The 17,918-nt window shown below is 45.1% G+C and overlaps 1 protein-coding gene across 7 annotated transcripts in view; it reads left to right on the forward strand.

The window, feature by feature from the left end:
* The window catches only part of BCAS3 (BCAS3 microtubule associated cell migration factor), an 846,545-nt gene that overhangs the window by 413,269 nt on the left and 415,358 nt on the right, over positions 1-17,918 (forward strand). The window lies entirely within an intron of this gene.

The raw sequence follows: 17,918 nt of genomic DNA on the forward strand, positions 1-17,918 counted from the left end.
CCAAGGCCTTATAAAGTGGTATTAACACTTCACGTGATCTTGATTCTATCCCTCTCATAACGCAGCCTAGAACTGCGTTGGAGAGTTAGGGCTGGAGAGAGAGAATGGCAATAGAAGAGAATATTTAGAACAGAATAGAATAACAGAGTTGGAAGGGACCTTGGAGGCCTTCTAGTCCAACCCTCTGCTTAGGCAGGAAACCCTACACCATTTCAGACAAATCCAACCTCTTCTTAAAAACTTCCAGTGTTGGAGCATTCACAACTTTTGGAGGCACATTGTTCCACTGGTTAATTGTTCTCACTGTCAGGGAATTTCTCCTTAGTTCGAAGTCACTTCTCTCCTTGATTAGTTTCGACCCATTGCTTCTTGTCCTGCCTTCAGGTGCTTTGGAGAAGAGCTTGACTCCTTCTTCTTTGTGGCAGCCCCTGAGATACTGGAACACTGCTATCATGTCCCTACTAGTCCTTCTTTTCATTAAATCGAGCCAACTGTCTCATTGCTAAGCAAGACAATTGTTAAGTGAGTTTTGCTCCATCTTCTCACTGTTGTTAAGTGAATCACTGCAGTTATTAAGATAGTAACACGGTTGTTAAGTGAATCTGGCTTGATGGTCGCCAAAGGAACCCCGGGATACTGCAACTCTTATAAATACAAGTAATCCTTGACTTACAACAGTTCATATAATGACTGTTCAAAATTACCACTTTACTGGAACAAAGACTTATGACCCTTTTCAACACTTAACAACCAGTGCAGCTTCTCCGCTGTCACCTGATCAGAATTCCGATGCTTGGCAACTGATTCATATATGTGACGATCGGAGCGTCCTGGGGTCATGTGCTCACCCTTCCCAAGCAAAGTCAACGGGGTCGTAAAAGGGGACAAAATTCACTTAAGCACTCCCTCATTTATCAACAGAAATTTGGGGCACAACTGTGATCGTATGTCAAGGATAAGATGATCAAAGGCCAGGAGACTAAACCAAATGAAGAACGGCTGCAGATTTTGGATCTGGCTAGTCTAAAGAAAAGAAGAATTAGGGGTGACATGAAAGCAGTATTTCAGTATTTGAGGAGCTGCCACAAAAAAAAGAGGGGGTCAAATTATTCTCCAAAGCACCAGAGGGCAGGACAAGAGATAATGGTTCGAAAGTGATCAAAGAGAGAAGCAACCTGGAATTAAGGAGGAACTTCCAGAGGACAATTAGCCCGTGGAACAGCCTGCCCCAAGAAGTTGTGGGCACTCCATCACTGGAGGTTTTTAAGAAGAGACTGGACAGTCACTTGTCTGAAATGGTATAGAGTCTCCTGCTTGAGCAGGGGGTTGGACTAGAGGACCTCCAAGGTCCCTTCCAGATTCTACTCCAGTCTACTCTACTCTACTCTACTCTACTCTTGTTGTGTCTTGCCCGCCCTCAGAGCAGCCGGGGCCTTCTTACCTGCTCCCGCACACTGAGGAATGTATGCCTCCCGGTCCCAGTCCTGGCTCCATGCCCACACAAACTGCAGAAGGAGAATCTCCCTGCCCCAGCCCTGATTCCATGCCCAGGCAAACGGAGCAGCTAGACCCCTCCCCCTCCTCCACAGCAGGTGAGCCTGAGGAGGGTTTATTACCAACAGCTGATTGGTGTGACCCTCCCATCAGAAGATTGGAGAGGCGGGGGCTGCAGAGGAAGGAGGGCAGGCCTTAATGAGTGCTGAGTCATGGAGCCACACCCCATGGCCTATATAAAGGAGCTACTTTCTGGCATTCTCTGAGTCAGGCAAAAGTCAAACTTATCTTGCTGAAGTCACTTACTGGTCTCCTGCCTGCTCTGAGGACTTTGCTAGGACTTTGGGCAGAGCTGCAGAGGCAAGCCTGATTCGGATTTCCCTGACCCAGCCGTCAGCGGAGGAGTGGGACACGACTACTCTACTCTACTCTACTCTATTCTATTCTCTATTCTCTATTCTCTATTCTCTATTCTATTCTATTCTATTCTATTCTATTCTAATCAATATTCTATACTACTCTACTCTACTCTACCCAATATTCTATTCTATTCTATTCTATTCTATTCTATTCTATTCTATTCTATTCTATTCTACTCTATTCTACTCTACTCTACTCTACTCAATATTCTATTCTATTCTCTATTCTACTCAATATTCTATTCTACTCAATATTCTATTCTGTTCTGTTCCCTGTATATATCAGATGCCAAACTGTCCAAATTTTGATCACAGGACTGCAGGGATCCTGCCACAGTTGTAATGGTGAAAAACAGTGATGAGTCATTTTTTTCAGTGTTGTTGTAACTTTGAACAGTCACTAAATGAAACATTGTACGCCAAGAACTAGCTGCATATTCTTTTCAGCATAGTTGATTTTCAGGCCGTTAATTTTGTCCAATTGGATTGTATGCGTATTCCTTTGTTAGCTCCCATTTTGGAGTGCTAACTCCAAATCGTTGCCTTTTCTTTTCTTTTTTTTACAGTTCAGCATAATTACTTTCTGTGACTCTCTGGCTCCCATTTCTTATTTACTCAACACGGTGTTTCTTTTTGGGAGCATCCTGTTTTCGTTAATATTGTTTTAATTCTGTTCTGGAAGGGATTATCCTTGAAAAGCCCCATCCAGCATCCCTTTAGATTTATATACTTTTGTGGCCCTATGTTTGTTTTGCTTAAATCCCCAAACGAAGGGTTGGCCAGACGCGAATGCATTTGGAGACTGTAATTAAAGCTACGGAAAACAATGACGTGTGGTCAAATTGTCACTCTTGGAAGACAGAATCTGAAAGTGGACAGAGCCCTAATCCCCCTCAAGGTAAACAAGAAGCAGTCCTGTAAGCAAAAATTTTAAAATCTGCAGGCATGTTCCTTTCTCCTCGAGAGCCGCTACATCAGCGGGCAGTGCCAGCAACAATTACGCCGTCTTGTTTTCTGCCTGCACTTCAAGACCCGTTTACACCATGGGTCTCAAATCCACTTTTCATTTCTGCTTTCTCTCCAGACTTCGCAGGAGAAACTTAAATTGAGGAGGTCAAGCTATTCTCCAAAGCACCTGAGGGTAGAACAAGAAGCAACGGGTGGAAACTAACCAAGGAGAGAAGCAACTTAGAACTAAGGAGAAATTTCCTGACAGTTAGAACAATTAATAAGTGGAACAACTTGCCTGCAGAAGCTGTGAATGCTCCAACACTGGAAATTTTTAAGAAGATGTTGGATAACCATTTGTCTGAAATGGTAGAGGGTTTCCTGCCTAAGCAGGGGGTTGGACTAGAAGACCTCCAAGGTCCCTTCCAACTCTGTTATTCTATTCTATTCTATTCTATTCTATTCTATTCTATTCTATTCTATTCTATTCTATTCTATTCTATTCTGAACGGATCTTTTCTTTTATGTACACTGAGAGCATATGCACCAAAGACAAATTCCTTGAGTGTCCAATCACACTTGGCCAATAAAAAAAATTCTATTCTATTCTATTCTATTCTATTCTATTCTATTCTATTCTATTCTGAACGGATCTTTTCTTTTATGTACACTGAGAGCATATGCACCAAAGACAAATTCCTTGAGTGTCTAATCACACTTGGCCAATAAAAAAAATTCTATTCTATTCTATTCTAAATTTTTGGCACATCCCTGCCCTTTCCTAAGAATGGCTGTGGATTCAGGTAGAAAGTGAGACAATTCCAGGGATTATCTTCTTATAGAAAGTCCAGGTAGTCCTCGCCTTATGACCGCAATTGAACCCAATATTTCTGTTGTTAAGCGAGACATTTGTTAAATGAGTTTTGCCTCATTTTACGACTTTTCTTGCCGCGTTTGTTAAGTGAGTCGCTGCAGTCGTTAAGTTACTAACACGGTTGTTAAGTGAATCTGACTTCCCCATTGACTGGCCGGTCAGAACGTCATAACAGGGGATCACATGACCCCAGGACACTGCAACTATCCGTACATATGAGTCAGTTGCCAAGTGTCCGAATTTTGATCACGTGATCATGGGGATGCTGCAAAGGCCGTAACTATGAAAGACGGTCATAAGTCACATTTTTCAGTGTCGTTGTAACTTTGAAAGGTCACTAAACAGACCGTTGTAAGTTGAGGACTAGCTGTTCCCAAAAAAATTTAATTATGATCGCCAGAATAGCACGTCAACCTCCTTTGTTCATCTTCTGCTTGATTGATTGATTGATTGATTAATTGAATAACAAAATAATAGAGTTGGAAGGGACCATGGAGGCCTTCTAATCCAACTCCCTCCTTAGGCAGGATACCCTAAACAATTTCAGACGGATGGTTGTCCAGACTCTTCTTCGAAACCTCCAGTGATGGAGCATCCACAACTTCTGGTGGCGAGCTGTTCCACTGATTAATTGTCCTCACGGTTAGGAAGTTTCTCCTTAAATCCAAGTTGCTTCTCTCCTTGATTAGTTTCCATCCGTTGCTTCTTCTCCTGCCTTCAAGGTCAAAATAGTGGTGGGTGCAGATATCACCTCAAGGGGGCACAATGTTTCATAGGGCAGGAGCCACAGCAGAGAAGGCTCTTCCCCTAGTCCCCGCCAGCCAGAATTCCTCGATTGACAGACTCCACAGATGCGCCTTCTGCTATCTCAGTCCCATCGGGGTGAGATCAGTGGTGAAATCCAATTTTCTTTTACTACCGGTTCTGTGGGTGTGGCTTGGTGGGCGTGGCCGGGGAAGAATACCGCAAAATCCCCATTCCCTCCCCACTCCTGGAGGAAGGATATTGCAAAATCTCCATTCCCACCCCACTCTGGGGCCAGCCAGAGGTGGCATTTGCCAGTTCTCCAAACTACTCAAAATTTCCGCTACAGGTTCTCCAGAACCTGTCAGAACCTGCTGGATTTCAACCCTGGGTGAGATAGTTCCTCAAATAACTTGCACCTGTGCCATGAAGGGCTTTAAACAAAATAACCTTGAATTGGACCCGGGAGCAAATTGTCAAAAAGTGCACTTTGTTGAACAACGGTGTAAAATGGGCCACCTGAGGGATTTTGCCCTCTTAATGTTATATCTTCGTGTCCGTTGATACCTTTCTCTGCCTTCATATTTATGGAGATTCTCAATTGTCCAGGCCTTGGTTGTCCCAAAGGCGCTTCTTCAAAAGGCAACTGGACTTCCTTGGAGTTTTTTTTCCCCCTTCTGCTGCTTCTGCAGAAGTTTCCTGGATGATAAGCTGAGCTGAAGAAGCTTCTTGGACGAGAAGCGAAACGTCTTCAAGGAGAAAAAAACCCACCATCTATTGTTTGCATTGTTATTCCTGTATTGTTAGCCACAGAGGTGGGATTCAATTACTGTTACTACCGGTTCGCACAGCACCGGAAATGTGAGCGTGCGCGCAAGGGTGCGCATCATCGGCGTATGCATGCGGCATCACAAAAAATGGCAATTCGCTTGTGTGTGCCGTCCACACATATGTGCGATGTCAAAAACACAGCGATATAGCATGGGATTGCACTGGGCGACCAGCAGGTCACCACCACCGGTTTGCCCGAACTGCTCTGAACCAGCTGAATACCATCTCTGGTTAGCCACCTGGTGTCTCGCCCAAGAGACAGGTGTCCATAGATATTGATTTAATAAATAAAATAAGGGTCCAGAGGTGAACTACTTTCAGTGGTGGGTTTCAAATGTTTTTACTACCGGTTCTGTGGGCGTGGCGTGGCTTGGTGGGTGTGGCAGGGGAAGGACACTGTAAAATCTCCATTCCCTCCCCAATCCAGGGGAAGGTTACTGCAAAATCCCCATTTCCTCCCAATCAGCTGGGACCTGAGAGGCAGAGAATAGATGGGGGCGGGGCCAGAGGTCGGTTTCAGCAGGTTCTGACCAGTTCTGGAGAACCGGTAGCGGAAATAGTGAGTAGTTCAGAGAACCGGTAGTAAAAATTCTGACTGGCCCCGCCCCCATCTATTCTCTGCCTCCCGAGTCCCAGTTGATTGGGAGGAAATGGGGATTTTGCAGTAACCTTTCCCTGGATTGGGGAGGGAATGGAGATTTTGCAGTAACCTTCCCCTGGAATGGGGTGGAAATGGGGATTTTGCAGTATCCTTCCCCTGCCACGTCCACCAAACTTGCCACGCCTACCAAGCCACACCCACAGAACCGGTAGTAAAAAAATTTGAAATCCACCACTGGGCGGAGCCAGTCAGAATTTTTACTACCGGTTCTCCAAACGACTCAAAATTTCCGCTACTAGTTCGCCAGAACTGGTCAGAACCTGCTGAAACCCACCTCCGACTACGTTCCCGCGGAGTTGACGCTGCTTCAGATAACCAGATTTTAGCCAGGGGAAGTTATTAAAGCAGCTTGTGTATATCGTTAACCAGAAGTTGGGCCAAACTCACAGCCTGGTATGTATACAAATATTACCATCCCTTTTTCTCTTTGCCGGGAGCGTTTTCCTTGGTGGGCGACATTCGTTTTCAGACCAGATCTTGCCCTTCCCATGACTCCTCCGTTGTTTGCCTGGGTCTCTGCATTTTCTCGTCCCTGGAGGATCGCTGGCTCAAGATGTGCCAATTTTCATCTGGCGCTTTCCGAGGCTTAATTTGTGCGTGAAAACTGGGAGCGGCGGGGGGGGGGGAAGAGGAGACTCTCTTAATTTAATATCTCCAGATCGCAGGCAGCAAAGTGGAAACACGTAATCCAATCGGCTCCACCAATTGTGAAATCTGCTACAGCCTCTTCCACGGAGAAGGCATTGTTGCGACCCAGGCCCCAATAGGTAGTTGGAAAACTCAGCCAGTGTAAAAACAAACAAACTTTATTCGAACAGCTGAGATTTACTTCATTCCCAGCGTAGTTCGACTCAAATGAAAGCAAATTCCTCCCAAGATAAATTCCTCAGTCCAATTAGGCAAACTGCCAAAGACCTTTCGTGGCAAATGTTCAGAAGACGCCGATAGAAAAATAAATGCAAGAAGACGAAGCTATCAACGTTGTTTTCCGGCAAAGAGCCCAAACGCCGTTGCTGGTCTTTTAAGACTTATGGGAGGGGCCAATCATCTCTTGGCCCTACTCCTGAGTCGTCCTCTTTGCTTGAACTGCTCTTACCTTCTGGCAGCTCTTCTCATGTGTGTATTAGGAACAGGCTCCTCCTGTTCCTCTGCCTCACTACTGTCAGCCTCTGGAGGCTCCGGAGTCTGCCCCTCACTCCCCGATAGCCCTGGCCCCACCTCAGCCTCCGACGCAGAGTCCTCATCCGGGCCTTCCCCAGCCTCCAGGACTGGCCCCTGTTCTTCCTCAGTCTCATCGCTGATCGACTCTCTGCCAGCTCCGCAGGCTGCTGGCGGACCACAACAGACATCTTCTGTGCTATCTGGAGGGAGGGGGTGTTGCTGTAGGGAAGAGTAAACTAATTTCACAATTAAAGGAATGGGAGGGGAAAAAAACCTGAATAATCCTAAACAAATATTTCTATAAATCCGAAAAAAAACCCCAACAAAACACAGGTAATCTTCAACTGAACAGCCACCGTTGTGGCCAAACTTTCCATTGCCAAGAGAGACAGTTGTTAAGTGAGTTTTGCTCCATTTTATGACCTTCCTGGCCACGGTTCTTAAGTGAATCACTTAACGTTCCAATTTCAATCAGGTGACCCATGGGGACGGTGCAATGGTCGTAAGTGTGAAACTAGACCTAAGTCGCTTTTTTCAGGGCCGTTGTAACGTCGAACGGTAACCAATGTTGTAAGTCGAGGACTCTCTGTGCATTAGGAAGAGGGGCCTCTGGTGGCTCAACAGACTAATGCAGTCTTTTATTAACACAGCTGCTTGCAATTACTGCAAGTTCAAGTCCCACCAGGCCCAAGGTTGACTCAGCCTTCCATCCTTAATAAGGTAGGTAAAATGAGGACCCAGATTGTTGGGGGCAATAAAAGTTGACTTTGTATATAATATACAAATGGATGAAGACTATTGCTAACATAGTGTAAGCTGCCCTGAGTTCTTCGAAGAAGGGCGGGTTATAAATGCAAATTTTAAAAAAAAAGGTAATCTGGCTCTTTCTGGAATGTTCTTTTTTTTTTTAAGAACCTTCTTGGTATTCTCCTGGTTTCCTTTCATTGATGTGAACCAGAGGTCCTAAGGGCTGAGGGTTAAAAATGGTGCAGAGGCAGGCATGAATCAATCATTCATTGAATCATTGTAGGAAAGGGCATTTTCTAAGCGGCATTGACGGAGCTTAGAATTGTAACGCGGGGATTATCTGTGGCTACCACAGATCAGAGGTGGGTTTCAGAAACAGGTTCTGACCAGTTCTGGAGAACCGGTAGCGGAAATTTTGAGTAGTTCGGAGAACCGGTAGTAAGAATTCTGACTGGCCCCACCCCCATCTATTCCCTGCCTCCCGAGTCCCAGCTGATCGGGAGGAAATGGGGATTTTGCAGTATCCTTCCCCTGGAGTGGAGAATGGAGAGGGAATGGAGATTTTACAATATCTTTCCCCTGCCACGCCCACCAAGTCATGCCACGCCCACCAAGCCACACCCACAGAACCAGTAGTAAAAAAAAATGGCAACCCGCCACTGCCACAGATGGCTTACAGCAGGGCTATCCGCCTTTGGCAACTGTAGGACCTATGCAATTCAACTCCCAGAATTCCCTAGCCAACCTATCCAAGAGTGATCGAAGCTATAGAATTAAAGAGAAAATTTCCTGACAGTGAGAACAATTCGTCAAGGAAAGGGTTGAATAGAATAAAATAACAGAGTTGGAAGGGACCTTGGAGGCCTTCTAGCCCAACCCCCTGCCCAGGCAGGAAACCCTACACCACTTCAGACAAATGGTTGTCCAATCTCTTCTTAAAAATTTCCAGCATTTACAATTTCTGGAGGCAAGTTGTTCCACTGATTAATTGTTCTAACTGTCAGGAAATTTCTCCTTAGTTCTAAGTTGCTTCTCTCCTTGATTAGTTTCCATCAGTTGCTTCTTGTTCTACCCTCAGGTGCTTTGGAGAGTAGCTTGACTCCCTCTTCTTTGTGGCAGCCCCTGAGATATTGGAACACTGCTGTCATGTCTCCCCTGGTCCTTCTTTTCATTAAACTAGACATACCGAGTTCCTGCAACCGTTCTTCATATGTTTTAGCCTTCAGTCCCCTAATCTTCTTTGTTGCTCTTCTCTGCACTCTTTCTAGAGTCTCAGCGTCTTTTTTACATCTTGGCGACCAAAACTGGATGCAGGATTCCAAGTGTGGCCTTTACCAAGCCCTTATAAAGCGGTATTAACACTTCACCTGATCTTGATTCTAAGTTGCGGGTGCTCCATTGTTGGAGGCTTTTCAAGACCAGGATGGTATAGGGCTTCCTGCCTTGAGCATGGGGTTGGACTAGAAGACCTCCGAGGTCCCTTCCAGCCCTATCATTCTCTGCTCTACAAAGCAAGAACCCGAGGTGAGGTTGTTTCTGAAATGCCCATTGAAACGCCCGGCTTCTGTTTACCTGCAGCAGCCACATCGCCGCGCTCTCTCGCAGGAGCCATGGCGGCCCGCGGTTTGATGCGGGCCCGCTTCCGTCAGTCCGTTTAATTGCCGGCAAATGGGAAGTGGGGTGTCTGCCCTGCCAGCGGTAAAAGGAGTTCTGGCGCCATTTCAGGGTCGCGATTTGTATCTGTCTATCAAGAGTTCAAACACCCGGCCGTTTTCTCTCCAGTTTCCAGTCTTCTGTATAGCATTTCTGCCAATTGTTTGGCTCCATTAAGGGTGCAGTGGGGAAGGGAGGGCGGGGGGGGGGGAGGTTTGGGAGAAATAAAAGCTTGAATGGTCCGAGCCGCAAGGGGCTATGGATAAGCCCTTCCTTTGTCCGGGCTCAGAGCACTGCATTAGGTCTCATTATCCATTTATAATAAGTGACCTTTGACCCCCCAGGGTCATTGAAGACATACGCTGTGTGCTTTGCTAACAGAAGGTTCCCCCCTCGATTAGATGACAGATGCAACAATGAAGGGCCTGATCGTCTGGTCCAAGGGTGTACTTTGGGGTGGGGTGGGGCTGAGGAGGAGGAAGATTTATAAGTATATCCCCTCAGAGCTGCTGCTTCCTTCTCTTTCATCTTTGGGGGGTGGGCATTTAGAGCCCTCCAGAGAATTACTCAACAGGAGGAGGGAGGAAGAGGAAGAGGAGAAGGAGAAGAAGAAAGAGGAGGAGGAGGAGGAAGAAGAAGAGGAGAATTACTCAACAGGAGAAAGAGGAGGGGAGAAAAAGAGGAGGAGGAAGATTACTTAATAGGAGGAGGAAGAGGAGGGGAGGAAGAAGAGGAAGAGGAGGAGAATTGAGGAGGAGGAGGAGGAAGAAGAAGAAGATGAAAGAAGGAGGAGGAGGAGGAGGAGGAGGGAATTACTCAAAAGGAGAAGGAAGAAAAAGTAGAGGAAAAAGAAGAGGAAGAAGAGAAGGAGAATTACTCAACAGGAGGAGTCAGGAGGAGGAAGAGGAAGAAGGAGGAGGGGGAGAAAGAGGAGGAGAAGGAGAAGAAGAAAGAGGAGGAGGAAGATTTATAAGTATACCCTCAGAGCTGCTGCTTCCTTCTCTTTCATCTTTGGGGGGTGGGCACTTAGAGCCCTCCAGAGAATTACTCAACAGGAGGAGGGAGGAAGAGGAGAAGGAGAAGAAGAAGAAAGAGGAGGAGGAAGAAGAAGAAGAGGAGAATTACTCAACAGGAGGTAGAGGAGGGGAGAAAAAGAGGAGGAGGAAGATTACTTAATAGGAGGAGGAGGAGGAGGAGGAAGAAGAAGAAGAAGAAGATGAAAGAAGGAGGAGGAGGAGGAGGGAATTACTCAAAAGGAAAAGGAAGAAAAAGTAGAGGAAAAAGAAGAGGAAGAAAAGGAGAATTACTCAACAGGAGGAGGCAGGAGGAGGAAGAGGAAGAAGGAGGAGGGGGAGAAAGAGGAGGAGAAGGAGAAGAAGAAAGAGGAGGAGGAAGAAGAGGAGGAGGAATATTACTCAATAGGAGGAGGAGGAGGGGATAAGAAGAGGAGGAGGAGGTGGAAGATTGCTCAATAGGAGGGGAGGAAGAGGAGGAGAATTACTCAAGGAGGAAAAAGAAGAAGAGGAGAATTACTCAACAGGAGGAGGAAGAAGAAGAGGAAGAAGAGAAGGAGAATTACTCAACAGGAGGAGGCAGGAGGAGGAAGAGGAAGAAAGAGGAGGAAGAAGGAGGAGGAGGAGAATTACTCAATAGAAGGAGGAGGAGGGGATAAGAAGAGGAGGAGGTGGAAGATTGCTCAATAGGAGGGGAGGAAGAGGAGGAGTATTACTCAAGGAGGAAAAAGAAGAAGAGAATTACTCAACAGGAGAAGGAAGAAGAAGAGGAAGAAGAGGAGGAGGAGGAGAATTACTCAACAGGAGGAGGAAGAAGAAGAGGAAGAAGAGACGGAGAATTACTCAACCGGAGGAGGAAAAGGAGGAGGAGAGGAAGGGGAAGAAGAGGAGGGGAAGAAGAAGAGGAAAAAGAAGAATTGTAGGGTCCTTGGTGCTCTCTGAGCTTGTTTGCTTTCTTGTGGATGTTTCATGACCCAACTAGGGAACATCATCAATGCTACGGTAGTAGGGGATAGGAGGAGGAGGAGAAGGAGAGGGAGGAGGAGAACACGGTGGTGGCGCTGTTACTTTGATAATGCTGATATGCTGATTTCTCTGCCAGGAGCCACTTTTGATCCTCTCTTTAAAAATGGACCTGGCGCATAATTTTAAGAAATAATAATAATAATAAAAAATACACGAACCCTCAAACCTTGCAGCAAGATTCTTGAAGGGTGGGAACAAGGGGGAGCACTGTGCCTTTGAAAGACATATGCAGAGCTTTCCCCAAGGGGTGCTTATAATAGGATGCACACAGGGGAGAGGGGCTTTTTTGTCCGCCCCCCCCCCCCAGATGAGAATGGAGGGATAAGTGACATCTGCCACCGAGGGCAACAAAATACCTTATACCACCAGGCTTGAAACCCTGGGATTAGAAAACTTACAACTCCGTCGACTTCGACATGACCTTTGTTTAACACACAAAATCATCTATTGCAATATCCTTCCTGTAAAAGACTACTTCAGCTTCAATCGCAATATTACAAGAGCAACAAATAGATTCAAGCTAAATGTCAACTGCTTCAAACTTGATTGCGGAAAATATGACTTCTGTAACAGAGTTGTTAACGCTTGGAACTCATTGCCTGACTCCATAGTCTCTACTCAAAATCCCAAAATCTTCAACCAAAAACTGTCTACTATTGACCTCACCCCATTCCTAAGAGGACTATAAGGGGCGTGCATAAGAGCACAAAAGTGCCTACTGTTCCTGTCCTATTGTTCCCTTCATTATATCAAATTAATATAGCTGATGCATATTTTTTTACTTACATATATATATATTTTCTTCATGATACGTTGTTTTATTTATGACAATGTTTGTGTATACTGTTGTGACAAAATGAAAATAAATAAATAAATAAAAGTAGCATGGGGGCAGCCAGCATTTTTAAAGAGGAAAACCTCTACCTTGGCTTTTTCTTTAAAAGGCAGGATGGGGGGCTGGGGGTTCACAGGGGTTCGGGAGAACCTCTAACTAAAGATTCTGTGCAGTTTGGACAATCCCACTCTTGGCTGGCCCCGCCCATCCCTCCTTTCCCCTCCCCTCCCAGGAGTCCTCACATGGCCTGTTTTGGATGCAGGTAAGTGCAGGGCCCATGTGGAGGCTCGGGGAGGGCAAAAGCCAGGCCTATCGAAAGTTTGGGAAGAATTCCCCCGCCAGGAGTTGAAGTCCGCACTTCTTCAAGTCACCGTAGTAGCTCAGGCTGTAAGATAGCCTGTTATTAGAACACAGCAGCCTGCAATTACTGCAGGTTCAAACCCGGCCCAAGGTTGACTCAGCCTTCCATCCTTCATAAGGTAGGTAAAATGAGGACCCAGATTGTTGGGGGGACAATAAGTTGACTTTGTAAATATACAAATAGAATGAGACTATTGCCTTATACACTGTAAGCCGCCTTGAGTCTTCGGAGAAGGGCGGGATATAAATGTAAATAAATTTTAAAAAAAACCAAAAATCACTGTATTTTTATTTTTTATTTTATTTTTTATTTTATTTGTATTTATATCCCGCCCTTCTCCGAAGACTCAGGGCGGCTTACACTGTGTTAGCAATAGTCTTCATTCTATTTGTATATTATATACAAAGTCAACTTTTATTGCCCCCAACAATCTGGGTCCTCATTTTACCTCAATTATAAAGGATGGAAGGCTGAGTCAACCTTGGGCCTGGTGGGGCTTGAACCTGCAGTAATTGCAAGCAGCTGCTGTTAATAACAGACTGTCTTAGCAGCCTGAGCCACCAGAGGTACAGCTAGTCCTCGACTGACAGCCACAATTGAGCCCCAAATTTCTCTTGCTAAGTGAGCCATTTGTGAAGTGAGTTTTGCCCCCGTTATTAGGGACCTCTCTTGCCACCGTTGTTAAATGAATCACTGCAGTTGATAAGTCAGGAACCCGGTTATTAAGTCAGGCCCCATTGGCCTTGCTTGTCAAAAGGTCACAAAAGGGGATCACAGGACCACCCCCCCCTCGGGATACTGTACTCGTCATAAATACGAGTCAGTTGCCATGCGTTTTGTTTGCAGGATCATGTTGGTGCTGCAGCGGTCCTAAGTGTGAAAACCAGTCATAGGTCACTTTTTTCAGTGCTGTTGTAACTTTGAACGGTCACTGAACGAATTCTGGCAAGTCGAGGATTTCCTGTACAGGTCGTCCTCGACTTAACGACCAAAATTGCAACCAGAATTTCCATTGCTGCATAAGGCCCTTTTTCAGTGAGTTGAGTTACAAATGAGTTAATAAAACCATTTTTGCCACTGCAATTCAGTGAACTGTGTGGACATTAAGCGAATCCGGCTACTCCCATTGACTTTCGCTTGACGGGAACCGGTTGGGAAGGATCGCAGATGGCCATCCCGTGACCCCGATATCCTTCAACCTTCGTAAATACATGCCAGTTACCATGCACCTGAATTTTAACCACGTGACTCCCAGGGTGAGTCGGTGGTTGTAAATGCGAGGACCGGCTCTAAGTCACTTTTATCCAGTGCTGTTGCAGACTTCAAATGGTCGCTAAAGGAACGGTTGTAAGTCAAGGACTACCTATACTCCAGTGATGGATTTCAAATTTTTTTTTACTACCAGTTCTGTGGGTGTGGCTTGGTGGGCGTGGCACGGCTTGGTGGGCGTGGCATGGCTTGGTGGGTGTGGCTTGGTGGGCATGGCAGGGGAAGGATACTGTAAAATCTCCATTCCCACTCCACTCCAGGGGAAGGATACTGCAAAATCCCCATTTCCTCCCGATCAGCTGGGACTGGGAAGGCAGAGAATAGATGGGGGGCGGGGCCAGTCAGAAATTTTACTACCGGTCCTCCAAACTCCTCAAACTTTCCGCTACCGGTTCTCCAGAACTGGTCAGAACCTGCTGGAGCCCACCTCTGATACTCCCCCTAACAATGCAGGAAAGGCCAGCAATATAAAATAATGCATTATATTCTCCTTTTTTTTTTGCTTGCTTGTTTCCTATCTCTGTCAATGCGGGGTTGGGGAGTGGGGGAGACACCTTCAGTTTTGCAAACCTATTTCCCCCTCCCCTCCCACCCCCACCCCATAGATTTATTGAGAAAGCCCGGAGAAATCAAGAGGAGACTGATGGCAAGAATTAATATATTAACTGGTCTGCAGCCGTCCTTTGACAAATTGCTTACTAAATACATCAAAATTGATTGACCGCTGCGCCCGGCTTTTTGAATTGACAAATGAGTGCATTAAAAGACAAGGGGAGAAATCCATTAATTACAGCTGCCCTCGGACTGTAGGAAATGTAATGATATCAGTATAGATTTTGTTAAAACAAACAAACAAACAAAAGATTTAAAAAAAAACCTCCAACTCCCCCTCCCAACTTTGTTGTGCCGTTTCCTGGTAAGCTTACGTAGCACATTTTCTTTCTTGGAGGCAGCAGCGTGATGGATCCTGAAACTCTGAGCCTGTCACTTCCAATTCCATTAAAATAAAAATAAAAATCTCCTTCTGTATTGACACGAATCTGACGTATTGCGCAGGGCAGCACTGCGACCCACGACAGCAACGGAACTCGACCTTTCTGTCGTTAAGAAAGGCAATTTGCGAACGGGAGTTTTACCCCCTTTTATGGCCTTTCTGGCCACCGTTGTTAAGCAAGTCGCTTGTTAGCCGCACGGTTGTGAAGTGAACCTGTTTGCTTGGCGGAAGGTCGCAAAAGGGGATCGTGTGACCCCCACGACGCCACGACCATCATAAATACATGTGATGGTTAGATGGTTCGACGCAACGAACGTAGATTACAGATTAACAGAGTTGGAAGGGACCTTGTGGGTCATCTGGTCCAGAGGTCGGCAACCTTGAGCACTAAAAGAGCCACAAAGGTCCTAACCGGAAGCCCCCCGTTCAATTCTGGACCCGACCAGAAGTCCAGGTTCCCCAACCATAGAGTCTCCTCCTAGCACGGCCTCCTTTTTTCCTCTACCTGTCCTAACCAAATGCCGCATCAATTGTGGAGCCGACTGGCAACAGGGAGCCGCAGCAGAGGGATGAAAGAGCCACATACGGCTCCAGAGCCACAGGTTGCCGACTCCTGATCTAGTCCAACCCTCCTCCGCCCAAGCAGGAGCTGCTACATTATTTCTGACAGATGGCAGTCCAGTCTCTTCTTGAAAGCCTCCAGTGATATGCGAGGAAGAAAAGGCTGGCTTTTCTTCCCCCGAGGAGCAACGGTCACCCTCTTCGTGAAGACAGCAGGTGAAGCGGCGAAAGGAAACGCAAATGATAATTTCTTTAATCCAGCATCTGGCAGAATAACATGAGGAGAACCAGGGCTGGGCTGACTTCTCCAAGGCGTCGAACAGGTTCATATATAGTAGTGGCCAAAATTGTGGAAACCTTTTGGGAAAAGTGTATTTTCTAAAACTAGCTGATCACTTTTTTGGGGGGAGTAGTACCAGAATAGAATAGAATAGAATAGAATTTTTTATTAGCCAAGTGTGATTGAACACACAAGGAATTTGTCTTGGTGCATAGGCTCTCTCTCAGTGTACATAAAAGAAAAGATACATTCAGAAGAGAAGAGAAGAGAAGAGAAGAGAAGAGAAGAGAAGAGAATTTTTTATTGGCTAAGTGTGATTGAACACACAAGGAATTTGTCTTGGTGCATATGCTCTCTCTCAGTGTACATAAAAGAAAAGATACATTCAGAATAGAATAGAATAGAGAAGAGAAGAGAAGAGAAGAGAAGAGAAGAGAAGAGAAGAGAAGAGAAGAGAAGAGAATTTTTTATTGGCCAAGTGTGATTGAACACACAAGGAATTTGTCTTGGTGCAAATGCTCTCTCTCAGTGTACATAAAAGAAAAGATACATTCAGAATAGAATAGAATAGAATAGAATAGAATAGAATAGAATAGAATAGAATAGAATTCTTTATTGGCCAAGTGTGATTGGACACACAAGGAATTTGTCTTGGTGCATATGCTCTCAGTGTACATAAAAGAAAAGATACATTCAGAATAGAATTGAATTGGATTGAATTGAATTGAATTGAATTGAATTCTATTCTTTATTGGCCAAGTGTGATTGGACACACAAGGAATTTGTCTTTGGTGCATACGCTCTCAGTGTACATAAAAGAAAAGATACCTTCATCAAGGTACAACACTTACAACACTAATGATGGTCATAGGGTACAAATTTAACGCTTAATGATACAACACTTGCTGATAATCATAGGGTACAAATAAGCAATCAGGAAACAATCAGTATCAATAAAAATCATAAGGATTACCAGCAACAAAGTTACAGTCATACAGTCGTAAGTGGAAGGAGATGGGTGATGGGAATGATGAGAAAGTTAATAGTAATGCAGGTTTAGTAAATAGTTTGACAGTGTTGAGGGAATTATATATCAATGGAAAGATATTTTAATTAAGAATGCAATGCAATCACTTTTATGAAGGATTTACTATTAGAATAGCAGATACAATAGAAAGAAAAAAAGTGAAACACAGAAAAAACGAGATATGCAAAAATGATCATCATGTCAGTTAATGCTTTGTTGGGTAACCTTTAGCATGAATTATGGCCTTACAACGTCCTCCCATGGAGTGAACCAAGTCTTTGAGTTCTGCAGCTGTTCTAATGCGAAACCAAGATTGAAGGATGGCTTTTATTAACTGGGTTTTATTGCTGGGTCGCTTCTGACTAACAAGGTTCTTTAGTTGGCTCCATAGATTTTCAATTGGGTGAAGGTCTGGGCTATTCCCAGGCCCTTCCAGCAGTGAAATAGGATGATCTTGAAACTCCAAAAAAAAAAGTGGTTTTATTAGCTATCAAACCTCAAAAATATGGTTTTCCCAAAAAGTTTCCACAATTTTGCCCACTACTATAGGTGGTGGATCTCAAGGGATCTTTAGCAGAACAACAGACCTGGAAGAACCTTGGAGTCCAATCCCTGCTTAAGCAGGAGACCCACCTATACCATTTCAGACAAATGGCTGTCTAGTCTCTTCTTAAAAAAGATGTGGAGACTCTAGAAAGAGTGCAGAGAAGAGCAATAAAGAGGATTAGGGGACTGGAGGCTAAAACATATGAAGAACGGTTGCAGGAACTGGGTATGTCTAGTTTAATGAAAAGAAGGACTAGGGAAGACATGATAGCAGTCTTCCAATATCTCAGGGGTTGCCACAAAGAAGAGGGAGTCAAACTATCCTCCAAAGCACCTGAAGGCAGGACAAGAAGCAATGGGTGGAAACTCATCAAGGAGAGAAGCAACTTAGAACTAAGGAGAAATTTCCTGACAGTTAGAACAATTAACCAGTGGAACAACTTGCCTGCAGAAGTTGTGAATGCTCCAACACTG

Source organism: Ahaetulla prasina, chromosome 1 (genome assembly GCF_028640845.1).
Source record: "Ahaetulla prasina isolate Xishuangbanna chromosome 1, ASM2864084v1, whole genome shotgun sequence".
Taxonomy (NCBI): domain Eukaryota; kingdom Metazoa; phylum Chordata; class Lepidosauria; order Squamata; family Colubridae; genus Ahaetulla; species Ahaetulla prasina.